We start from the raw sequence: 27706 nt of genomic DNA, 5'->3' as shown, positions 1-27706 counted from the left end.
CATTTGCACATCATCACAAAAGAGGTGTCAAAACATATTAAAACCGAATCATCCAGGCAGTCACTTGAAGTTGTTTGATGTTGGGTTGTATCAAACTCCTCATATCTTGTGTGAGGAAATCCAGTCTGTGAGGAGGCCTATGGTAATGCCCCCTGACCAGTTCCATAATAAGGGAGAACCAATTCTGACTGGGCCAAAAGGAAGTCACCATAATGATTTCTGGAGAGATTGTTTTGAACCCTCACAATTACCTTGGAAATTCATTGCAAAGGGTGGAAATGCCTACAAGAACATTGCAACAAGGGGAATGATGCAGTCTCTGTTATCCAGAGCTGCTTTCAAACAGTCCTGGAACAGAATCTGCACAATTGTTTTGAAAGGAGGCAAAAAGATCTACCTGAGGTGTTCCACACATCTGGGTCTGTTCTTGGAAGACCTCTTTGTTGAGTTTCCACTTGTGAGGGTCTGCCCAGGACTTGCTTGCCACTGTGTTTTGCTCTGATGGTATGTAAGATGCCTAAAGAGGTATGGAATGCTGAAAAGCTAAATCCCAAACTATCATTGCCAGCTGGCACAGAGGGTGCAACCTGGTGCCCCTTGTTTATGTGCCACATCATCATGCTGTTGTATGCAATACTCTGGAAAGGACCTGGGTCCTAAAGATGATGCAGAGATTTTATGACATGAATCATAGCGAACATATTTTTGATACTGATATGCTTTAGTCTGTCAGAACTGTTCCACAATCCATGCACTTTTACCCTCACTGAAACTACTCCTCAAGCAAAATCTGACAAATCAGTCAATACAGATTGTGCTAGAATATGCAGAGAAAAAGAGAGAACTGGACTTGGAGCAATCTGATATTTCCACCAATGCAGTTCCAACTTTACAAAGCCCAAGACTGGAATTTGAAACTTCAGGTGATGAGAATGTTAGGTCCATGTGTTTTTCAGGTATCACTGAATCTTTCTCATATTTACCCTAGCAAAGAAAATCAAGAGAGTCATAGACGCTATCGAGTCTAGTATCCTGAGAAATTTTGGCAGTAGCCTGAGACGGGAGAAAAAGGCTCACAAAGACTTCCATATAAAAATTCCCCTTCTCGAGAAAGGAAAGCTTTTTGCATCACTGTGCATCAAGCAACCTAGAAACACAATCCTGTGTGATGGAGTGAGGGAGGATTTCAGCATACTAATCTGGAATGTCTGATGGTTTTAAGACTGAAGATACATTTATCAAGGATTCCTGACATCTGGGAAAAGACTCTACAGATAAACAAGTCATCTAAATACGGAAAATGTGCATACCCTGCAATTTGCAGTGGGCAGCCACCAGAGAAAGATACTTTGTTAATGCTCTTGGTGAAGTGGATAGCTCAAAGGGTAATGCATAGAACCGGCAAGGCAATTTGACACAGATGCAAAAAAATCTTAGAAATTTCTTAAAGTTGTTTGCTATGGGAATGTGGTGATAAGCAGATATGAGATCTAAGTTTACTTAACACTAAGATCTGGGATCAGAATTAACACTGCCTGAAGGGTCAACATCTTGAGTTTTGGAATCTTCATGAAAAGATTGAGAAATAAAGAGACCCAAAACTGTTCTTCAAGACTGCATCTTGCTTGGAACCAGAAACATTCTGGAGAAAAAAAACTTTCCTATTTGTTCTGAGAGAAAATGCTTGATCACTCCTGCTTCTAACAGTCTGAAGGACATGAGAAAACAATGGTGTTTGACTGGAAGGCTGGGGAAGCCCCCAGAAGGAGGTAGCTTTTCTATTTATTGCCCACTGTAACCCTCCAGGATCACCTTCAAAACCCATTTGTCTGAGACAATCTGTTGCCATAAGGGATCATTGAAGGACAGATTCTATGAAAGGGATGTTGAATCAGGAGAAGAAGGAAAGGCTACCAGGTTTCTGGCATAATCTTTCTGAATCTGGTACTTGACCCTTTTATGGAAATACTTTTGTGTTTTTTTGAACATGTTACTGGTCCCTTCCTGACATCTCTTTGTAGGTGTCTGCATGCTAATAGGAGGCAATGCTTGCTTGTTTTGTCTTTAAAACGGAGTAAACGTTTCACAAGAAAAGAGCCAGGGGACTAGAAACTTCCTGCATTAATTTCCCCTTCTTATCTCACTGCTTGAGGACCTGCATAGCAGAAGGCCCAAAATAAAACCTCTCTGTCAAGGAGAAATTTAAGTAATATGAAAATATTTGATTATGTTTTAATACAAATTTTCCAAGGACAACAGCTGGAGCAGAAGCCCTGGTAACAGTATCAGCACAATCATGCCCATGTTTAAGGCATGTTTACAAACTTGAGACAGGTTAAAAACAATTTGGTTTAAATAAGACTTACCTCTAAGAGCACGGAAAGCAGAAAACTCTTAAAACTATTGATACATTCCATCATAAACTTCCACATATAGCCCTGGTAATTAAGAATTCTAAAGTTTGTCTAGCAGCTTACCCTCTTTATCCCCAACAGCAGTAGAAGTAGATCCAAGATCTGCTCTAAGATGAGAAGAGAGACGACTTCCAAGATGCCTGCACAGTGTTCAACAGCTTAATTTCAGCTCTCATAGTTAAAAAAAAAAAAAAAAAAAAAAAAAGTTAGAAATAGCCAGTAATACTGTCAGCTTGAGTAAAATTCAGTTACTGCCTAGTAAGTAAGCTGCCTGGATGACAACAAGATGACATTTAGAAAACCTGAAAGAAAATCAAAGAGAAGATGGGAAAAGAAAACATTAGCTGGAAAGAATCCTGTAGCAGTTCAAGCTTCAACTTTGATGGGTGAAGAGATAACTCCAGTAATCTAGAGGAAAAATAAATCAAATGTACTCAGAAGTGATTAAAATAAATGAAACATTGAAGGACTATATCATCTCAAATAACCAAAGGCTGGAAAAATGGAAGAAGCTTTAACTAGCTATTCAGATAAACTGATACAACTGCAAAAATCAGAGTTTGAAAACAGAATACACAGAGAAAACGTGATTTTATACTGTACCAGAAAAACTACAGGAATGGTCTGCATTAATTTTATGAAAGCACAAATAAACAATTGGACTGGTATTCCACAGGAGGATGTGTTAACTGAAAGAGAACATCAAGTATATGCTCCATGCATTTGTAAAGATGCAATCATACCACCAGAAAGAGTTGATCCTGACAAAACTGTGGCAGAAGGGCAAAGTATTAAAAATTGTAGACAGAGTGTTTGTGGAAAATAATCATTCACTGTACACCAGGCAGAACAGAAGCACAAGTATCCCAGCAATCAGGAATGTTGAGTGGCAGGTGTAGATGCTAGCTGCTGTATCCAGCTATCTTCAATTTTTTTTTTTCCTGGAGGATCAAAGACATTTTAAAATGCAAAACAGGCTTCAAGAAGGAAACAAAAAAAAGTTTATCCAACAAAAAGTGAACAAGAAAACAGAAGGAGGCTCTGCTTCTCATTCCTTTGATGATAAAGTTCATAAAGAAGACTGCCAGTGAAACCTTTTCCAATGTTTCCAAGGAAAATGCTTGAGAAACAGAATAAAACACAGGTGTTGACTAGAAGAACGAGGAGTACCTTGGACTTGAATCAGAATCTGGTGTTGGGAAATGGAGATATTCAGAAAGAAGACCAGCATCACTGAAATTAGAGAATAAACAGGTGACTATAACGCATCAATCACATTTGTGAAATATGACTTTGTAAAAAAAAAAAAGTGTCTGAAAAAGACTGGACTTTTGTTGACTTTGTTAAACTTTTGGGTGGACTGTAAAGTATATACCCCATAGGACAATAAAATGGAAAAATAATAACTAAATAAAACATTTTTGTTCTTATTAGTATTTGTATACAACATTTCTTCACAGAAATAGCACGTTATATATAGTAATGCAGTTTTGTGCAGTGTGTGGTCAAGGGTATTTTAAATGTGTGGGGAGTATTTCTGTAATTGTTACATGTCTTAAAGATATTAAAAATAAACAAGTATTTTTTTATTTGTAAGAAATATAGGCTTTACAATACAAAAAGAGAAGAAAGGCTGGGCAAAAGTAAGTTTAATGTTAATAAGCTGTGATCTTGGACTGCTGGAGAGTGGTTGTGGTGTAAAAGTGCATTAAATATACTACAAGTAGAATTAAAATATTTTCCCTTATTTTTGCAGTGGTGGGTGTCTAAATTAATATGCTTATTATAAGCTATAAACAAGTTTTTTTTTGTAAGAAAAGAAAGACAAAATAATGAAAGCCATGGACAATGCCAAGTCTCTTACATCTGCAGAGAGTATTTGGAAATGTTCAGTAGCAGCCAAGAAGTCTGCAGCTGAAGGCAGTTGTACACTCTGTTCTGAGTGACATTTACAAAGATTCATTAAAATCCTACATGGAGATGAACTGTCTGCAGGTCCAATAAATTAATCATGACAGATCTGATCATTATTTGCTGAGGGAAATGCAAAATTTAAAGGTACAATGGCAAGCAGTTCAGTGAAAAATACAGTTTAAAATTATGGGAAGCAAATAAGAGATTGCAACCTTAATACTTTAATGCATTTAATAAAACAGTGTACAATGTAGTTTTATTTAAAGATAGCCAGTGCACATTTTCTTAGGGCTAATTTTTCACATCTGGGAGGGGGAATAGATATCAGAAAAGAACAGACCGCAATCAGTGCAAGTTCAAACACAGTCTGTAGCATGCACTTTAGCACGGGTAACCTTAATTATAAGTTAGGTAATGCCTGTGGGTACAGCTGTCAATTTGGGGCAATTGTTCCTATCTGGACAGTTCAACTTCATTTTTGAAGTCATTACAAATGCAGAAAAATATGTACAAGTTAATAAGGTATTGGGTGTTCTGAAAACATATTTAGCTTTTTGTTTGAGGGTTTTCATTAAAACAAAAAGTCTAAAAAATGTGACAAGATTTCAAATGGAGATGAAAAAAACAACTGCATAAAAGATCAGCCTGCTAAACATTAGCATGTGCATGTAACACAAAAATTGGAAATACAACAATTGCTTTTTATTATAATGGCTATGTTATTATTATTATCTTGGAATGTATATGGGCTTACAGAAATAAACAAAAAGGAAGAGAGTACTGAATTATATTAAGAAATATGAGTGTAAATAGCAATGGTGCAGGAGACACATTTGGAAAGAAATGAGCATGCGAATTTGACAAACAAAGGATTTCAGGATGCATGGATATTCAGGAGAATATTTGGGACAAAGGAAAGGGGGAGTAATTATACTAATTGCTAGAGGGGCTCCAACAGTGATAGAAGAGCAAAATAAATCCATAATAGTAGATTGCTGGTAGTAAGGGGCTAGCGGCAGGTAGGAAGATTAAGCTAGCATGTATTTATATACTGCCAAAACTGCTATTATGGAGCTTAAGAAAATTTTGGGAGAAAAAAAGCTTTCTGGAGGAGTATTACTTTTGGGTGGGGAATGGAATTTGATTTCCAATAGTAAGAATGTATCAAGGGTACCTAAAAGAGAAAATGTAAGAAAAAGGGTAGATTTCTAAAGAAACTTATGAAAATATTTGGTATGGAAGATATGAATGCAGTATTTGGAACTTGGCCATAATTTACATATTATCCCCCATGGTACAATAACTAGGCTAGACTACACAGAAATTATATTCCACAGGAATATATGTATTAAACTGAAAGCTTTGATACACATACAATACCTGTTTTAGATCATGCAAAGATAAAACTACTGAATAGTGAAGCAAAAAATGAGATACTGGCACTTTCCCACCCACCTGTTAAAAAGAGATGAATTTAAAGAATGGGTAGTGAAAATTAGTCAAGAGTTGATCAGAAAGATGTACATATCTTCAAAAGTTATAGCTAATGAGTTAGATAAAATGAAAATGGAGTTTAAAACAGTAAAAATAAGAGAGAAATATATATGGTTAAGAGGTAATAGTAATTACTTAAACTGGCTGACAAAAGTTAAAGTACTGCAGAATAACGGGAATCTCACATAACAAGAAGAGGTGCAAATGCAGAGCGCTAAAGATAAAATAAGGGAGTATCTGGATAATATGCATGAGTTTAGAAAGTTTGCTGGCAAGCACCTATTTGATAACAGTTCCAGAGCAGAAAAACTTTTAGCACAATGATTTAGGCAAAAGAAAGTAGAAAGGGTTGTCACCTATAAAAAGAAAAATAACAAGGGATTCTGTAGTAGAATTAAAGATATTTTGGAAATGTTATGAAAATTTGTGTAAAGCAGAAAAAATTGGAAATCATGAAAGATCATAAATGGAAATATTTATGGAACCTTATATGCCAAGGTTCAAGATACATGAGGCTCTACCAATAACAGTTAATAGGAGATAAAAAAGTGATGTATTATCAATCTTTAGAAAAGTCTCCAAGAACACATGGCATCCTTGTGGAAGATGGGAAGTTAGCGAGAAAGAAAGTGATAATTTGGAGGGGAAGTACCAACATATTGTGCTTAACTAATGACAATAAAGACTCATTAGACCAATTTCACATAGACCCAATTCAATTTTAAACCAAGATTATAAAGTGTTTATGTCTATACTAACTAAAAGAATAGCAACAATGTTGTCAAAACTGACAGGTAAGGATCAATGTGGTTTTGTAGAGGGAGGTAAACATTTGACAACATTAATGGGGCAATGATGATCCAGAGGGAATCAAAATGTAAGAAAATGTTGCTGCTGTTAATGGGTCTTGATGCAGTCAGAGCAGTCAAAAGAGTAAGCTGGAAAATTATGAGTAGGGAAATGAAGCAGTTGCATTCCCTGATACAATAATAAGGTTAAAAAGAGGGATATATGAAGGTCTGTAGGCAAAATTAAAGTGGGAACGTTTCTCTCTAAGTTCTTTGTGAGCAGAGGAACCAGGCAGTGATGCCTTCTTTCCCCTTTATTATTTGCTTTATACTTATAGCTACTGTCAAAGAAAATAAGGGAGGCTGTGTTACCTCTCGCACATTTTCCTTGACTCCTGACAAATTGGATAAGACTTGGTACTTCCCTGTTTGTAGCCTAGCAAACAGCTGCAGCTCCTGGATGGAGGCCTATTTGTGACACTGGGAGATAAGATTTCAGTCATTTTTGAAAAGTACTATCAGATAACCCATGTGTCAACCATGTCCCCTGAACTGTGAGCCTACTGGAGTGCCCCATCCACTCTAACACTGTGGCATCCATCGTAACTGTGCCAAAAGAGTGGAATGAACAAAGAGTCTGCCTCAAAGAAGACTGTTCAAACTGAAGCCACCACATAAAAGTGCAATGAGATACCACAGATATGCTGATGATCTTATCCAATGGGTCCAAATATAGTGACCAGTGGAGTCCTGGTGTTGAATGCAATACTGTTATTTGACGTCTTGGTATAAGGTACAATAAACACTCTTGTAGCAAAAGACTCAGGGCACAGAGGCAAGTGCTGGACTGCAGTTGTGTCTGTGATGTTCTGCACATTGCATCCTGTCCAAAGGAAGATATGCACATCCTGTCTTACTGTAGATCAATACTCCTTTAAAAAGGATTTTGAGCAATTGAATGACGTGGAACATCCTTGGAGGAAGACTGGAAAGGGTAAGGCATATCACCCCAAGAATGAAGTCTCAAGACAGCATTTCCCAACCTGAGAAAATGACCAAACAGAAGATCCTGTGTTGGACAAGACCTTCTTCCATGGGTGAAACCAGCAGCACTAGAGAAGAAGGGGTCTACTTCACTCTGTTGAAGGCCGACAATATCAAAGCTGATATTGTCGGCACCAAAATGTCAAAAGCAAAAGTCATCATGTGTGTAAACGGAAATCTCCATAAGGGGAGATTTCTGTTTACTGCAATGTAGTGCGATCTCAGAGTTGGTATATTTAAGTAGCGGGGGTGTGGGGGGCATGCCCCCCTGCATAGAGCAATTTGTGTTGTGTTTGGGTGTTTTATTTTTTTTTAGTGTGTGTTCGATGTTCGGGGATTTCAACATCATGTCGATTATTACGCTGTCGACAGTTTGAGTTTTCAAATGCGTAATATAAATGCGAGAAGAAGACATCTGGTCATGATTGCCATTCATCTCATCAACACCCACAGAGCCAAGGTAAGTCAGAATGGCAGTGACTAGAACCAAAAGACACTGTCCTGATTCTGAAACAGAGGAAATTCATGGACATCCTTGCCAACGTTATGTATACATATGCATTCTTAAGGTTGAAGAACCCATTCAGTCTACTTTGATAGGCAAGGAAGAATAGGAATTGCACTGTGACTATGTGAAAGATTCTCTAAGACAAAGTCATTTAGATGTTTGACAGCCATAATAAGCCTGATACTGTGAGCCTTTTTAGGCACCAAAACTAATCTCAGATAAAAGCCTTATCATTACTGATCTGATGTAACTTTGGAGACAGCCCTTTTCAGCAGGAGCAGGCAGGCCTAATTTTTTCTGCAGTTTTTTGTCTAGGAGGTATGTCTGACAGGGGATAGGAAGGTGAAGGTGCGGGATGAGCTTAAAAGGATTACATACTCATACCTTTTAATGGCAATGTTGCACAAAAAGAGAGGTAGAGGAAGTCTCTCTTCAAAAACTACTGTCGAAAGATAGTTAGAAAAGAAGTTTGGAATGATAAAACAGTCTTTGGAAGGTCTTTGATGCACTTTGGAATTTTAGAAAAAACAGCTGTCAGACCATCATCTCTGCCGGGATCCAGGTAATGATTGTCCATTTCCAGAATGGTATGACTGTGGACTCCCTGGGGAACATGAAAAAACTACATTTTCTGACTTCTACAAAATGAATGCTGCAAGAAGTGAAAAGTCACTATCACAGCAGGAAGGAACTTCCCTTTCTCCTTCATGTCCTGAAGATGCTGGTCAAATTCAAGCTGAAATAACAAAAATCACCTAAACAGTGAGCTCTTGAAAGTTGATTTAGTGCCCTTGACAAAGGTCATGAGACACAGGAAAGAATGCCAATGAATGGCACTTCCAGACCAAATGGGCTTGTGGCCTCCTTCAGATGTATTAATGGCCACTAACCAAGGAAGAGGTGGAGGTCTGTCTTATTAATTCTCTTTGACAGGTCAATCAGGCAGACATCAACATTATGAAATATCTCATCTGATATGACCTTTTCAAAGTAGAGCATGTGCGTAAGATAATTAAGTGACCAAAGGCACCAGGTGGTAGCACAAAAGCAGAATTCTCTAGTCTATTCAAAGTCTTGGACTCCTTGTCAGGGGGAATAAAGAGAATGGGATGCAAAAGTATGGTTCCTCTTTGAAGCAGCTGCCAAAACAGCATCACATATGATATGGTATGATGTCAAAGCTTTTGACACAGTTCCCCACTCATGCATTGTAGAAACTCTAAATACACTGGAAATAAACCCCTATGTTACCTGTTGGATTTCCAAAGGGCTCATAGAGAGGTCAAAGATAATCAAAATATGGAAAGTTACTTCCACAAAGGGACCAGTAGAGTCCCCCAGGGTTCTGTGCTGGGACCTCTCCTGTTTGGCATCAACTTTTCTGAAGTAAAGGCAAATACCAAAAGGCTCTGGCTGACTACATTTGCAGATGATTGCAAGCTAGGTGCAGTCACTGAATCACCAAATGACTTAGCCATCCTGCAGGAATGTTTGTCTCAAATAAATAACAGACAATTAAATCATGGTCTGAAACTAAATGGCAAAAAATACATTATTACATCCTTTGGGAAGTCGTCTACCCCAAGCAACCACCACACTGACAGTACAGCCCTAAGAGTTGACCCATTTATTTTGGATTTAGGATCTTATGTGGACAGTGACTTGACTTTTGACCAACGTGTCTATTGCTGTAAGAAAGTCCTTCTATAATGCATAACTTATAAACAAAGGGATTCTGTCTAGATCTAGGAATGTCATTGTCCCCCTTTACTCAGCCCTCATTGGGCCAATCATTGAATATATGCTCCCTTTAGCATGTACAGTGGATATAAAAAGTGTACACACCCCTGTTAAAATGCCAGGTTTTTGTGGGAAAAGTTTTGAAATGATTTATTGTGGTTTCATTTTTTATATCACAAAAACCTGGCATTTTAACAGGGGTGTGTATACTTTTTATATCCACTGTATCTATCTTGATACATGCAACAACTGAAAGGATACAAGTAACTGTTTTCAATGAAGTAGAACTGTTGGGGACACTAAAGAAGCATGACTTGTATATCATAAGTGTATTGGCAGGTTGAGTTGGTAGACGGATGCAAGTCAGAAATAAGATTATGAGGAACAGTTTAATCATAATGGCAGATGCAGACTAAGGGAAAACAGAGGAAACTGATTTAGAAGGGGGAATACAAACCAGATGACAGGTACAGGTAGAATGATAGTCAAGGCATGGAATAAGGAGAATCGGAGTAAGAGGAAAACATAGCTTGCATATAAGCAGTATTCATAGGTTTAGGTAAAGCAAGGGAGATATTTACAAGCTAACAGGATTTACAAGGCTGCAGTGCTGAGGAAGACAAGAATGGGCATCATTTAAGAGGTGTAGACAAAATGAATGTAAACAGAAGAAAAGGATATTACTTAAGAAGAAATGACGATGCATATCTCAAAGGAGGCCCAAGAGAGAAGATGTGCTGCCTCACTAACATGGGAAATCAAGTACTGTAGCAAGGAGGCAGATGACAGATGTGAATGGACTGGGAGAGTGCCACTGCTTATTATTTCCATATAAGGTCTTGTGGAAAGTAGCCGAGAGAGATTGCGAAACTAAAAAAAAAATGTTCTACAGGTAAGCACAAATGAGTGAGAGGACGGGGGGGGGGGTTGGGGTAGGACAGACAGGATACGTACTCGGTAGTGATGGTTATAATGATTTTTTTTTCTACAGACAGTATTTGCAAAGCCCAAAACTGCAAATTGTTCTTAGTAAATTTATGGGTTTTGCAAATGCAGTCTCCATTTTGCACTTCTCTCTAAGGTACAATGATCCTACAATGACCATTTTAGTCTGTTTATCATAATATTTTCTCAGTTATGTACTTTCACAAGTGTTTTGTCCATTGTTCCAGTCTTCATTTTTTACTACTGTACTGCTCAGCATTCCATGTTAGCAAACAAAGTAGGCAGGAAAAAATGTGGTTAAGAAAGTGATACAGACAGAAAGGGTTTAGACTATTGGGTATACTGCAGAATCAAGCAGGAAGTAAGACACGAAAGCAAACCAAATTGACTATTATTTAATACTAAAGTAGGCAATTTCACACTGTAAAATACTATCTACGTAAATTTAACCATAACAGTAGATCTTCGAATGACCTATTCTGCAGTAGCCTTAGCTACAGTATATGGGATATATCCTGCCAAGGATATAACAGCCAGTCAACTTCCAGAACTTAGGACACTTTCCAAGTGTTCAAACTGTGCTGCCTAAAAAACACAGGTTTGAGTGCCAAGTCCTTCAGAGCTTGAATACCAATTGAGAGAGGGAGGCTAAGCCCTGACAGAACATATCTAAGAGTAAAAATAAATAAAGCTCTCTATGTGTATATATCAATATAAACGTGTGTGTGTGTGTGTGTGTGTGTGTGTGTGTGTATGTGTATGTATATATATATATATATATATATATATATATATATATATATATATATATATATATATATATATTTACATACACACAAACACACACATACACACACACATATCCAGGCATTATAAAAAAAACAAAGGAGGATGAAAGGATGGAGAGGCCACTGCAGCAGTGATCATTCAAACATCTAGGATAAGTTTACTTACACAACTGCACTATGTTCACCATACTAATAACTGCTACAGTACCCTTGGTAATATGTGAAGCTTTACCTAACTTACTACATTTGGGAGGTAGAAGGGGGGAATGTCTAGGATTCCCTGGAGAATGTTCCTACCAAAGCCTGACCTAGACCTAGAGAAGGACTCTTCCAAGTGAGAGATTCCTGACACTTTGAAAAAGACTCTGCAAAGATAAGCACGTTGTCTTAAGTATAGAAAACTGTGGATAACCTGTAGTCTGCAATGAGCTATAACTGCAGCTAGACACTTTGTGAACACTGTGCATTGGATAGTCCAAATAAATGTCTGAAAGCTGGATGAATAGAGATGTGACAAGAATCTGTTATATCTAGTGTTACCAGAAAACTTAAATAAGAAAGAAGGGGTATTGGGTTGTGAGATGACAGCATTTTGAGCTTGGGCACGATTACAAATTGACTCAGGAAAAAAAGATCCAGAACCGGTCTTCAAGCATTTCCTTTCTTTGCCAAAAACAGCCAGTACTTTCTGGGAAGAAGAAATTGGCTCTATTACTTCCCAAAAAAAGCAAAGGTTGAAGGACATAGGAAAATAGAGGAGTCTGATCTGGTGGATGAGGAATTGCCACCCTGAGCTTTTCCCACTGTCATATGTAATTTTGATCGGCTGATCTTCAGAACCTGTTTGTCTGAAACGATCTGTTACCAAAGTGAAAAGTGGAGATTCAGATTTTCTGTAAGAGAAAAGGGACTGCTGAAATGGTAGGGAGGGGCATGCTCCCTTAAATATTCATTCTGACTTGTCAGACTGTCCTTTGTTTTGGGGAGTTCCTGGCTTCTTTTTAAAACACTCTTGCCATTGCTTCTTAAATGTATATTTACCAGCATTTTGCTGACAATGTTTATTTCATTTCTTGCCAAAACTGGGTGAGGGCTTAGAGAATCCCTTGGAAAATGTGAAAAAGGAGGGCTGAAAATCTGAGAGATTTCCTGTATAAGCTTATCCCTGTCATCATAGGTTCATAGGTTAGTTCTAGGCTAACTGCCCTTGTGGGCCATTTTAAGCCTAGCCAGCTACACCATGTGAGAATCAAACCCTGCACCTTGTGTCTGTAAGGTAAACATCTTAACCATTATGACAATCTCCCATCCCTTACACAGTTTTTAATAACATCTGCAGCTGAAGGACCAAAAAATGAACTTGTGTACTCGCCATAACGTTCCATGTATGTTGCCCATTTTCATTCCTCCTCAACATATGAGTTTGGATTCGATCTCTCGGATCAGACTCAGCCATTGCAAAAGCTTGTGGCAACCAGAAAACTCTCAAGCTACTCCCTTACCCACAATGCACAAACCACAAGTACCTCAGATCTTGTTTGCTAATAACAGCAGAAAGAAGTATTGAAAAAACAGATAGATGAGACCATATCTGGTGCTATGTTCCAAGGAAGTAGCTTAATCAGAAAACCACTTATCTTAGAGGAGACTTCAGGGCAGGGGGTTGGTGGGAGCGGAGTTGAGGAAGAATGAAAATGGATAACACAGACAGAACAATATGGTGAGTACATAACTTCTTTATCTGATGTTGTCAATTTTCATTCGGTCTTCAATATATGGGACAGAGTCCCCAGCTACCTACATCCCCAGGTGGACTCAAGGAAGGATATTCCTAAGCACCATTGAAGTAAATGATGCTCTACCCCTGGAGACCATATCCAATTTGTAATGAGTAACAAATGTGTGAGTAGTAGTCCAAATAGCCACAGCACAAATGTCCATGGAAGCTTTCGATTGGAAGACTGATGAAGTAGACATGGTTCTAGTGGAATGAGCTCATAATGGTTTCTATAATGTAATGCCCAATTTGTTGTATATGTGAGAAATACAATCCATAAGTCATCTGGATAGAGTAATTTTGGCAGCAGGTTTTCCTAGTTTTATGTCAGAAAACAAGACAAATAACTGGTCAGTCCTCCTGATATTTTCTGTTCTGAGCAGATAAACGTAACTGCATGTGGACATCTAATAAATGCAACATGTATTCAACTTTGTTAGAAAATCTGGACAAGAAAACCTGAAAATTAATAAATTGATTAATATTAGAATGAAACCACTTTAGTGAGAAAGGAAGCGTGAAAGTACATAACTGAGAAAAATTTAAGATAAAAGATCAAATAAGGGGGTTTCGAAGACAAGGCCTGAATTTCTGAAATTCTTCTTGCAGAAGCAATAACCACTAGAAAAATAGTTTTCCAGGAGAAGCACTTTAGTTCACATTTAGCTGCCAGTTCAAAGGGGGTTTGAGTAAGCTGCTGCAAAACAAGATTAAGACGCCCATGGGGGAGTAGGGTCTCTAAAAGAAGGTCTTAGAAGAAGAGTACCTCGCAAAAGGGTTTTGCATAATCTATGGGAAACAACAGAAACACCTTCAAATCCTGTGTGGAAATTTGAGATCACTGCTAGCTGGAACTTCACTGCGGAGGGGCTAGCTCCATCTTTAAAAAGTTTGGCTAAGAATTCAAAGATACTATGCAAAGGGGCTGAAAATGAATCAACATTATTCTTGTGGACCCAGTAAGAAAATCTTCTCCATTTACTGGAGTAGAGTTTATGTGCTGATGGATTATGTGAAAATAAAAGTATGTGATGGAATGGAAAGAAGAGCATAGGCTGTCTAGCTATTAGTGGAATTGGAGAAGCCAGGCAGTCAATCTGAGGTTCGGTATATATATATATATATATATATATATATATATATATATATATATATATATATATATATGAATCATGCCTGTAGTATAAGGAGTCAGATCCAGAATCCACGGTTGGTGGAGTAAGTGAGGCCAAAGAAAGGGGAATCAAATCTGTTGCAGCCAAAAAGGTGCAAGGAGGAGCACTTTGCTCTACAACCTGGCAGCTTTAAACTTGGTAATTAGTGGGAATGGTGGTTAGGCATAAAGAAGGCCGGGGGCCATTCGTGAAGTAGAGCATCCCTCGGTGACTCCCCTTGAGGGGGGATCAGGCAAAGTTGTTGTTGCATTTGTTGTTCAGGGGAGAAGCAAAATGATCACAGCAAGGCTAGCCCCACTTATGAAAAATCATATCCACCACATTTGTGTTGCGAGACCATTCATAAGGTAGAAGAATGTACCTGCTCAGCTTGTCTGCTATCACATTGGACTTCCCCGGAATATGCGTTGTGATGAGAAAGCGATTGGATGAGATCACGCATTGCCACACTCTGAGTGCTTCTCAACACAAGGGGTAATATTTGGTCCCTCCTTGCTTGCTGGTATACCAAACTACTGACATGTTGTCCATTTGAATTGCAATCTTCCCTAAGAGAAGAGCTTCTTGAAAGGCCTGCAGTGCTAAAAGTACCACTCTCAATCTCTAGAACATGGATATGCAAATTGGCCTCTTCGGGGGACCAAGTGTATTGCACTGTTTTCCCCAGTTAATGCCCCCCCCCCCATCTGGGAAGATTCCGTAGTCACTACGGCCTTAAGCTGAGGAGGAAAGGACAGTCTTGCAGAACCTGTTCTGACTGAATCCACCACTTGAGATCTCTATTGCAAATCTGAGTAACACATACTAGGGTTGACGTAGGTTGATACACTAGTAACCATTGCCTGGCTAGCATCCATTGTAGAATTCTCATATAAAACCTGGCTAACAGTACTAGAGTTATTACTGCTGTCATCGATCCTAGGGCCTGAAGAACCAAGCAGGCAGAAATTTTGGTACTGCAGATTACTATGTTTGATCTCTTAGAGGAGGCACTGAAGCTATCATTAACTTTGTGTTGTACAATGCTCCTATAAAATCCAACTTTTAAGTAGGTTCTGATTGAGACATTTTGTAGTTTATGGTTATCCCCAGAAAGGAGCATGTCTGAAGAATCTGACTTCCCACCGGATGCCTGGTCGGACCAGTAGTGAGCCAGTCTAAATATGGAAACACCCGGAATCCTTGCAGTCTTAACTGAGCTGCTACTACTACTACTACACATTTGGCGAACACCCTGGGGGCTGTGGTGAGAAGAAAGGGCAGAACTCTGAACTGGTAATGACTGGCTTTCAGCCGGAAATGTTCTTTATATGATAGTACACGTCCTGAAGGTCTATCAAGCACATCCAGTCATCCTTGCCCAGAAATGGGAGAATAGACTGAACTGTGACCATCAAAAAATTGGTGCAAACTGATTTGTTCAGTTTGCTGAGATCCAAGATTTGTCCCCCGTTCCCTGTTTTCTTTGGCACTATACGGAATGTTGAGTAAGTTCCGGATTCTATCAGGTCTGGTGGGACCATTTGGATTACTCTTTTCTAGCAGCTTTTGTATTTGGAATGCTGCTTGTTTCCTCTGACTGGGTGGAACATTGGGGACTTTTCTTGAGACTGGAGGAGAAAAGGAAAAGGGTATTATATAACCTCTGGAAATGATCCTCTGCACCCACATATCTGTTATCTCTAGCCAGGCTCTCTGGTGCAGGGATAATTGGCCCCCAACTGCCTCCAGAGGGGGAGAATCAGGTCTCCTTTCAGGAGTGCTGGAAGGGCCTGTTGAAAAAGGAATCTCTGGACCCTTGGTTTTGCGGGCCACCTCTGCTGCTATGGTGGCATCTACCATTGGAGTTCCTCCCTCTATGTCTGGGGGAACCTCCTCCAAGTGTGTCCTGGAAAGGACTCTGAGACTTTTTGAACCATATTTTCCCAATGTCTTGTTGATTCCTCAAGACAGATCTTTGAGGAGTGGAAAAACGTATGCTCATGGCAGACAAGGTCTTTCTGTCTTTTTCACACCTGGATAAAGTGTTCTTAACTTTGGGGCCAAATAATGATGTCAAAAGTGGCATTAACGAATGAAGACTTGAAAGGCTTCACAAAATTATATAAGCGCATCCAGGCATGCCTCCTAAAGGAAATGATGGAACCCACTACCCTTGAAGTTCTTTTAGCAACATGCAAAATTAACCTTATGGAGGAATTGGAAAAAGATTACAGAGTAGCCAACTGAGAGTCCACAGATGCCTGTACCTCATCAGAAACAGATCCTGAAAGGGTATCAGTGAGTTCCTTAATTAGGTCTCTCTGTAACCTGGTGAAATGTGCCAAATAGTTCAATGACCTTAAGGCAAAGGTCACTGAAGTATAGACACACTATGCATATATGATACTGATACAAAACTGTAAATTCCAACATATACATTTGAAAGTATGTATATATGAAACATATAAATACATGCACAAATATGTATATGTGTGTGTGTGTGTGTGTGTGTGTGTGTGTGTGTGTGTGTGTGTGTGTGTGTGTGTCTGTGTGCGCACACGTGTCATAGAGAGAATCTTGGGGTAACCAGGTACTCAATTGTCCAAAGACTTTGTTGGTCCAGTGGCAGTGATAACTGTACAGAATGGGGATGGGGCACTCAGGGTTCAATTCTCAGATAAGAGTCAGTGTTATTCTTTCCTGTTGAGTTGGATAAATGCATATATAATATCGTACAATCAGCCTGCTCTTTATATGCTGGAAAGGGGACTATGAGTGGTTGGTTAAGGAAAACGGTTGTGTGTGTTGCTTCTGTAAACACAGTGATATTCATTCCTGGTCAAATAACTGTGTGCTGCATGTGTAAACAGTGTGCTGTATTAAGCTGATGGAGGTAAACTGGGTCCATCTACTGCTGTGTGTGTGTGTTTGAGTTTAAAAACTTGTCACTAAAATACAGCTAGTTGCATTGGTTGATGCATTAGCTGTAGAAATACCTTATATCTCATTTTTTGTTCTGCACTGGGATTTGTTGATGTCTTCACTTGCATCATTCCATGTGGTTTTTATATATGTTTTTTAGTTGTTGTTCAGCCTGACCTTGTCGCTCTAGGTGTTAGCATATGTGCTTACTTGTGTCTTACTGCTGAAGCACTGACATTAATATTAAAACTATTCAAACCTAAGCTATTTACTGTAAAAATAGCTCAGGTGTGCACACTCGCAAGACAACTTACAGGCTATATTTTATTACCCCATATTTCTGCTCTCCGCAGCATTTTTTCCCTTTTTTTAAACAAAAAGAAAACTATTCATCTTTAAACCACTAGATGGCAGCAGGCATCCAGATATATACTCCCTTGGCTGATTCTGTTCAAACGGTACAAGCCAAGCTATTTAAATTCTGTCTGCATTCTAGGCTTTCTTTCCCAGACCAGTCCCCTGTAGTAAATTACTATACGGCTTACAGTACAGGGTGTTCTCAGACTCTCAAAAAATTGTGCTGCTAAAGCTTTCCCCCCTCAGCATTTTAATCCTGTTTTTTAAACATCTGCAGTTTATTTACTGACCTGTTCAGTACTGTATGACTGATTGTTTTTAGTGCCATCTTTTCAGTCCTAGTGGTGGGTTTAGCCCCGCTCCGTTTGCCTCGCTGCACTCAGGCTCACTCCACTCCCCTACCCTACCCCCTTGCCCACCCACTCCATTACAATTTCCTTTATTCCAACCACTCCCTCCCCTTCCTGCCCCAACCTTCACTCTCCAACTTCTTCCTGCCAAGACCACTCCCAAACTGCTGTCACTCTAACCCTACATTACTTTCTGACCTTCACTTTTCTACTTACTTTCATACCCCAATATACATACTCAAATTATGCTATGCCTACTCATTCCCACCTCACTCCTCTCTTTTCTCTCTGGCATAACCTCCTATCACTCCCACCTTGCTAACCCACCTCTACTCTCTCCTACCTCCTATATATACAATAACTTTCCAACTATTCCATCTTTTACTATTTCCCCAACTCTACTTAACTTCTCCATCACATGTCTACACAAACTCTCTATACTCCAAATCCTTAAACTTACTTACAAATTTAGACCAAAGCTTTATAAACTCCACTTACCTATTACTATACTCTATCTACTCCAAAAAAACTTACTCTGTTCTGGCGATATCCACCCCAACTCAGGCACTTCTTCCTCTCTCCACACCCAAACACCCCTCAACATCAATCCCACCCCCCTCCCCATACACTTCTCACAGCCTACATCCTCACATTCAGAACACATCCTTATCTAAATACCTAATTATATACTCAATATTCAAAGCCTAACAAACAAAATCACTGACCTACATGCATGGATAGCTCACACTGCCCCTCACTTTCTTTCCTTATAAGAAACCTAGCTCAAGCCACATATTACTAATGGTGAAATACTCCCACCAGACTACAACATCTTTTGCGCTGATAGACTCCTCAAAAAAAGGAGGTGGTGTAGCCATCCTCTACTCCAACAGCTTAAATTTCTCACCCCTACCCTCCCCTATTCCTGACTTCTACCCAGCTGAAATTCTCATCTTAAACTGCCACTTGAATCCCCATAAGAACTTTGCTGTTGCTTCCATCTGTCTCCCACCTGGAAACAATCTTCCCATCCTAGAGAACATTCTATCCTGGTTCTCAATATCATACCATATGAAATCCTTATCTTAGGAGATGTCAACATAGCCTGGTCCAAATTTACTACGGACTCTCCTCAACTCAGTATCAGCCTATATGGTTTCCACCAGCTTATCTCATCCTCCCACTTGCTTCCATAATAACTCCCCATCTAGCTCTACAATTGACTGGATTCTTACCAACTCCCCCCACCACTACCACAATCCCACTACCTTACCAGACTCCCTTAGTGACCATCTCCCTACCTCTGTCTTAAGATACTCCTCCCAAACTCCCAAGCACCACCTGGTTAAAGACTGCTGTAAACTATGCAATTCTGATATCTCCCAATTCAACTCTATTCTTTCTAGTACATACTGGTCCATCCTCAGACAAATCCCTCTCAATGATGCAGTAAGTATGCTCAATAGCATCTTCCTTAATGCTTTGGATTCTCTAGTTCCCTCTATGAAGATCAGAATAAAATCTAATCATGATCCATGGCTTACCAAGGAAACTAGGTCCCTTATGCAAAAAAGAGACAATGCTTGGAAAGCCTGGACCAAAACAAAACAACTTCCCCTACTACACAAATTTAGACAACTAAGGAACCTTACTAAAAAACAAACTACAAATGACAAAAAGTCCTACTATAGCTCTGCTCAACTCAATAGCAAATCCAACCCTCGAAAACTTTGGTCAACTCTAAACAAAACTCTATCTCCTGGTAGCTTTAACCCCTCCCCTTACCCAAATACACCCTCTCAGGAAACAGCTACCCTCCTCAATAAACACGTCATTGACACCAAACAGAATCTTATACCCTCTAACACTAACTCTACTTCAGTACCTACCCCTCCCAACCCTCCAGGCACAACTCCCTTTTCCTTTCACCTTGTTCCCACTTCATAAATCAAATCTCTACTTCTTGAGTTCAAACCCTGCTCTCCCTCCACTGATAACCTAGCTCCTCCTTTCCTCAAACTAGCTGCTGAATCTATTGCCTACCCTGTTTCTATATTAATTAACAGATCAATTCTTGAATCCACAGTTCCTACCCCATGGAAATCCTTCTTCACTACTCCCCTACATAAAGGTGGAAACTCCACCTGACCCTGCTAACTACCGACACATTGCCATTCTTTCCCCCCTCTCTAAAATCCAGAAAAATGCATTCATACAACTTCTCAATCACCTCCTCCAGTACAACCTACTCACTCCTACACAATATGGTTTTTGCTCCAATCACAGCACAACTACTGCCCTTCTCTTTTTCAGTCACACTATCGCCGAAGCTTTGGACAACAATAAACTCATATCCTGCCTCTTCCTTGACCTTTCCAAAGCTTTCGATACTGTCTCACATCCTTCACTGCTATCTAAACTTGCTAATCTCTACCTATCTCCCTCCTCCCTAGCTTGGTTCTCTAGCTATCAGGTAGGCAGCAATCTATCAAATGGCTCTCTTCCTCCTCACCATTCCTCCATGTCTCAACTGGAGTACCTCAAGGCTCCATCTTGGGTCACCTTCTGTTTAATGTCTTCACCAATGATCTTTTCACATCCTGTAAAGAATCCTCCCTCATTCAATATGCGGATGACTCTACACTCATCTCTATCTCAAATATCTCTAAGGTCAACACCCTAACCTAAAAGGCCTTTCTATCTACTGAAACATGGCTGACAACCTACTTATCCTTCACCCAAAGAAGACCAAACTCCTACTCTTCCTCCCCTGCTCTCTTACTCAGCACAAAACCTCCTTTGCTATCAAATTTTCCAACAACACAATTATCCAACCCGATACCCACACTAAACTCCTTGGACTAAAATTTAACCTGCACATACTTCAATGTATAAAAAAAAAACACATCAGAAACTTGGGCTACTGTAACAGTACAAAAAATTTCTAACCCCCAACTCTAGACTCACCCTAGGACAAGTACTCCTCCTTCCCTCCCTTCTATATGCCGTCCCAGGTGTCTCCAACATTCAGACCACAACCCTGAACTAACTCCAACAAACTTACCATAAAATAGCTAAATTCATAACACTCCATACAATGCACATCACTTTATTTCACTGAATTCTCTCCAATGGCTAGAACTCCCCCAACAACTGCAGCTATCCCAATTTGAAATGTTATTCTCTATAAACCATCACTCTGCCCATCTCTTTCATCCTTGATCTCTAACTATACTCCATCTCGGACCCTCCGTACCTCTAACCAGCAGCCACTGGACATCTACCAACCTAAAAAAACTGTAAGCAAATTACTATACAAACACTCTGTTGCCCACACTTAGAATAAGCTTCCCTTACACATACGTTCCATCACCCACTCCTTACACTTCAAAACTGAAAATGGGCCATAAGCCCAGTAGGACCAACCTGGTTAACAAATGTCAATAAATAAATAAAATACATTTTAACGGAATATTGTAGTTTTTACTTAAATGATTAGACCTGCAGCTCTAGAATGGAAGGACATATGAAATGCATGAATTAAAAATATGATTACTACACAGCAGACTGTCTCTTTAAGAACAGAACATAAGCTGTAACCCTGCTGTAATGCATGGAGTGGGGTGATTGCTCTCCAATACTGGGAAAAGAGCAGCCTAGTTGAGTGCCAGTCTAGCGTTAGACCTGATATTCACAATGCTTTGAAAGGTGCTTAATTATCAAGTGCCTTTCAAAGCACTTTTAGGTTTCATACTAGGCATTGATTAATGCCAATGCTCATTAAGGGCTTTACCGGCACTTTGCGTTTTTTTTTTTTTTTTTTTTTTTGGTAAGCAGTAGTACATGAGGCAGATTTTGAATTAAACTGCTTCCTTTACATAAGGAATATGTAGGGATGTCAACCACTCCCCCACTGTTTTACTGGCTTTCAATGCCGCTCAACACACAGTAAAAGGATTTGGAAAAAAAAACTTACATAAACTGGTAGTACATGGAACAGAAAAATCTCCATGCATTACAAAGGATTATGACTGAATCTCTGATCGTTAAGAAGTACTGCATGTTCTCGACATGGATGCCAAGTTTCACGACTTAAGCGTCACTCTTGAGGCTAATTTCTTAGCATTAGCATCCATGTCTCAAATACATAATACTGTGGTTACGATCTGAGACCCAATCAAAATCCTCTGTGTTGGAGGTTCTGAGCTTGTACCGTCACTGCTTACTGGTGTATAGCAAGATTCTTTATTGGAAAGTATTCTCTGGCAAAAGAGAGATATTTACTGTGCAAACTGGTATGTTTTAACCCTGGAGTTCCATTACTTACTTTACCATTAATGTCTTCTTACATTTACTCTAATGAAAGCATTATTAAAAGTGTGATTTCTAACTCACTGACAAAGAAGTGGCAGTATGTTTATTAAAATTGAAGTGCATTGCTGTTTTCTTACTGCCTGGTTTCTAGCCAGTTCTACAATCTCTCATATATCAGAAAGTAAGCAAGCAAGTAGTTTTACAGCACAGAACACTGGAACAGTGTGTGTCATATGTCTGGAGCACCCACTGACTTTTGCTTTAATACATAACCACTTTAAATCTTTTAACGTTTGGAGAAAGTTTTAAGAATTTTTAATTCAACGAACTCCACACGCTCCAGAGACCTCAACTTCATTACCACAATCAACAGAACACGCTGGAGGGACAGGTTCATAACCCAGAGACTGACCATGCCCTGGAATAGACTTCCCATACATGTCAAGCAGAGCACCTCATTGGCCCTCTTCAAGAGAAATCTTGATGAGTGGATGGGAAATAGAAAGTTCACCCCGGGGGTCACTCCAGTGGCTCTACTTGATAGAGGCACTGGGAACAATGCTAGGGCACTTCTATGGGCTAGGCTTGTAAAGGCTCCAGGGCCATTAGCCTAATACACACCTATGAACCTATGAAACCTGACTTCAGAGCTAATGTGCATGAAAATCAGTTGAATGTGCCACCCACACTTACCTGTAGATGTTAATTTTGCAACCAAGGCCAACAGTGTGAAGAAGGAATGCACCAGGTTCAGTTACTGTGAAATGTAGAATGCAAAAAATGTATTAAGGGTAATTTGACTTAACTGATACAATGATAACTTGGAGGATAACTGAACTAATTAGAAGACGGTGTGATCACAAAACTATATACTAGGAAACAGGGAAGGGGTCTGTATAAATAATGGGGAGAAGACCCCCTGTTTGTCAGCAGTTTATTACTACTTCGTCATGGAGCAGTAAAAAAACAGGTCAAAACATTTCCTCTTGAAGTCTAATTCAATCAAACCTATTTTAGTATAATGGATTGAAAGATATATTTAAATAAATGTGAGTTTCAGGGAAACAGCAGATTAGTGTTGTTCATGTATCTGTTTTCAATGTAAAAGTTTTTTTTTTTTTTTTTTTGCTGTGAACTTCAAATGAAAATTTATATTAAATCCTCATCTCTATGATCAAGGTAAATATAAATAACAGAATATGATGTGCACTGTGAAATATGAAAACAGGTCTATATTACAACATCAAACTCACAGGAGTCCGAACGTTGTAATATCAAACCCAAATGTTCGAAATACGAAAATAGGGAAGCCACGACACACCAATTTTTTTCCCAGGGGAAAAAATCGGTGAGCCATTTTCGGGGCTTTGCTATTTCCACCACTTCGGTGCGATCTTGGAGTTAGCATATTTAAGTGTGGGGGGTGTGTGTGTACCGGAACAGCGATTTTTTTCCCTGGGGGGGGGATCACTGTTCTGTGTTTTCGTAATTCTTGGGTTTCGAACTTCACGGTTCGATATTACATCGTTCGAACTCCTGCGAGTTTGACGATGTAATATAGACCCTCTGAAAACTACTTTATATTCAGTGGGGAAATATGGCCAAGTAAAGGATATTGATAGGCTGGGGGGTAAAAGCTGGCCCATTACCTTACAAAGGGTCCCATTTGACAAATGATTGGATCTGTCCAGCTTCAAAATGCTTTCATCACCTTTAGTTCAAAAAAGTAAAACCACTGTAGCCTAGGAGTAAACCTGACTTCTATCTCAGAGTTCTATGACTAAACCACTTTTCAGGAGGTATTTTTTTTTACATTAGAAGCCACTGTTTTAAACCTCCAGCAAGAAAAAGATAAACATTCATAAATTTAATAACTGGTGTCTCTTACTCTTTATTTAATTTACCATTAGAGCAATCTAATAGAGCCCATTACACTGGTTTAGTATAAAGATTTGTTCTTCATGAGGCTAGGGCTCGAGCCTGATTTTTGATCAGTATCCCTATAGAGTTCTGCATGTTTTCTTAATGTATGTGCATGTTTGCTCTAGGTTCTTTAGTTTCCTCTCTCCTCTCAAAAACATGCTGGATGACTGTCTACATGCATTGTTTATCCCTGATCCTCAAGCCCAGGTCGTGGTTGAAAAGGGTCTTAAAGGACCAGTTAATTTACCCGGTTACTAATTAAATACAAATCTTAAATAAACCCCTTGTTGACTAAATAAAAACACACAAAATAACTACAAAATATATTAATATCAAAAGGCTTGATTTCAATGATTTTACTAAAGTACCTTTACTTCTGATAACGTCATTTGGTTTTAAAAGTTCTACACGTGCATAGATCAGTCCTGGTCTTTTAGTGAAAGAGCTTTGTCACCATCAGCTCTAAATGGGTGCATCAATTTAAACACATCTCGATTTTCACTGTGGCCATTATTATAATCTTTTTCTTTCAATGCACTCATTCTTTTGCTCAAAATACGGCATATTCCTGTATGCATGGTTTAATATCGGTTTCTAAAATACATTAACTACAAATTCCACAATACAAGTATGCAAATTATTAATTTTGCATGGTACTATATATTTCATAGAAAAATATTCCCCATGAAAATACTTTGCATAGTTGTAACTGTTATACTAAAAAACAGTTAAAGCGACCACCCTTTCAAATTAACAAGTGTCCGTCAAACTTCAGTCACAGTATCTTAATTCTGCTTTTGACAATTCGTTATTTCACTAGCAGATTTTATGTAACCAGTCACTTGGGTTCTACTGTTAAAAATTTTCCATGTCATCAAAAGCATTTGCCATACCTTTTCCACTGTCACAATGTATTTCCTTAAAAAAATAAAACCTGTTTCCCTATCTAGTATTTTCTTGTGGCATCAATAGTTCTTTTCTGTTTGTATTTTACTTAGTGCTCCACTGAATACAAATGCGAAGCAGCAAGAAACATTTATTTTAAAAGTGCCTGTTGCCTGAATAGACTTTTCTTTTACAACACAATTACATCACGGCTTAAGTATTTGAAAATAGAAGAATGCTGCATTTCAGTCTGGTATAGTGGTAAATCCACAAATGTAGTTACACATTTATTGCTGACAGACTCCTGTATGCCCAGATCAAAATTAATGCAACCTATTTTATTCTCAAAGATTTAATTTTTTTTCATATTTACACCTAAAACTAAATACTAAATGTTGTTTAACTATGCAGCACTTTCTGTTCCCTTTACTCTACATAATCAGGTAAACAGCTGATCCATAAATGTTGTTAACCAAAAAAAAAAATCTTTTCTAAAATTCAGTATTGTGATTTTCACAAACCATACTTTTCACAACCTTACAGCATACTAATAATTCAATACATAAGCCAATTATGACAGGCAAACCACTCATAATCCTGTATACATCTCGGGGCCACAAAAGGCCTTGATCACAGATCCAAAGTGTTGCAGAAGTCAGTTACCCTAAAACACATTGAAAACATGAAAAGCTATAGAAAATAAGCAGTAACATTTAAACTATGTTCATTTTTAACAAAAATATAAAGTGATCATTAAAATAATTCTGTGCTTAGTGGCAGTGTAAACAATCTGCATCAGGTATAATCTCATAGAACTATGGCTTCTATATTATGTTTTTCATCACTGCTTGAAAACTTATACAGATTGATTACATGATGGAAAAGGGAAACAGCTTCTTTCGGAAATAGTGTAAACATATAGCCATTTATCAGTTAATAACATTTCTGGCTGGAATTGCTGTTTGGCTCAATGACCCTTCTAAACTATTTTTTTTGTTTGGGGGGTGCACACACTTTTGGGACTTATTTCCAAGGAAAAAAATAACCAAAACACACATGCAAGAAGATTGTAACACCTTTCTAATACTGCAGATCAGATGCTGAAAACGGGAATGGAAGATGTGTATCATAAACGAGCTCTATTTAAACAAAACTGGAGAGGAATTATCACACTTAACTGGGGAAGAAGCTGATATAAAGGGGACGTGATACTTCTAGTCATCAAGATGAGGGAATGGACTTTTTTGTATAATGCCACATGAGAGACAGTGATATTGTAGAATAAGACAGATACGGGTCACAAGGTGAACTAGACAGGATATGATGCAGCATACTGGCTATACAGAAAAGGGGGGGAGGAGTATGAAATGAGAAGAAGATGCAGAATATGTAAAGATTGGGATAAGGTATACAACAAAGGGTTTTGAATTTGGTGAAGAAGAAGAAATAACATGGATGCTGATCATGAGTGTACAAAGATATATTAGAAAAAGTTGTGATGGTCTGCCATAATATGCAAGCTACTGGAAGATGTAATCAGATTAGAAAATGAGCAATGTAAAGAATCACATTAATGAAGGACATTAACCTTCCAACAGTAAAGTGAGAAGTAATGCTGCCTTGAATGATGCACAAAAAAGGAAACAAAGGAAGTGGTAGAAGTAATGGGGCTTGAGCAGAAGTTATGAATACCACAAAGAAGGTAATGTTCTATATTTACCTTATCAAAATGGCACCACAGAAAAGTGGAGCTGAAGGAGATCAGAAGAAACTGTAATTATCGTGCAGAAGAGTTTGTGATACTTAAATGTGTGTGGTGGAAGGGCAAGAACAAAAGCCTGTCAAGGATAGCAGAAGCTGAAGAACTGTGGAGGAGCATTAAGATGCCACTACAGAATACTGTGAAAAAGTAAATATGGAAGATACATGGTTGGCAAGGACAACCACTCTGAAGAAGGAGCAGAAGGAAGCTAGTCAAGGAGAACAGCTTAAATAAGTATGATATGTTAAGGACAAAATGAGAAAATAACCTAAACAGAAAACTGGGTAAAGACTTCTACGAATTTAAGGAACACTAAGGCAGACTTTGTGAAAGACCAGCGCTGTAATGTAGAAGAATAAAACCCTGACTATAAGACAGATGGTCAAAATGTTCAGCTCCACCCATTTATTTTTATCATTCCACCATAGAAATCTGGTACCCCTGCCATTCGCCTTTAGGGATCTAAAGGACAGTTGAAAAACGTTCCTTTATATACATGTGCAACCCAATTACAGCAGCAAGTAATTAACTGTACAATTAATAACTATTTGTATACCATTATTCAGTATAAAACATTTATTTCTTGATTCAAACCAACAGGAAACAATGTATTATAATTTAATA

The 27706-nt window shown here is 38.7% G+C and overlaps 1 protein-coding gene across 2 annotated transcripts in view; it reads right to left on the bottom strand.

The window, feature by feature from the left end:
- The window catches only part of XRCC4 (X-ray repair cross complementing 4), a 3243137-nt gene that overhangs the window by 2001799 nt on the left and 1213632 nt on the right, over positions 1–27706 (bottom strand). The window lies entirely within an intron of this gene.

This window comes from Protopterus annectens, chromosome 2.part2 (assembly GCF_019279795.1).
Source record: "Protopterus annectens isolate FY-2018-M chromosome 2.part2, PAN1.0, whole genome shotgun sequence".
Lineage (NCBI taxonomy): Eukaryota > Metazoa > Chordata > Ceratodontiformes > Protopteridae > Protopterus > Protopterus annectens.
The sequence above is the reverse complement of the archived record's forward strand: the minus strand, read 5'-3'. Positions and strand labels throughout refer to the sequence as shown.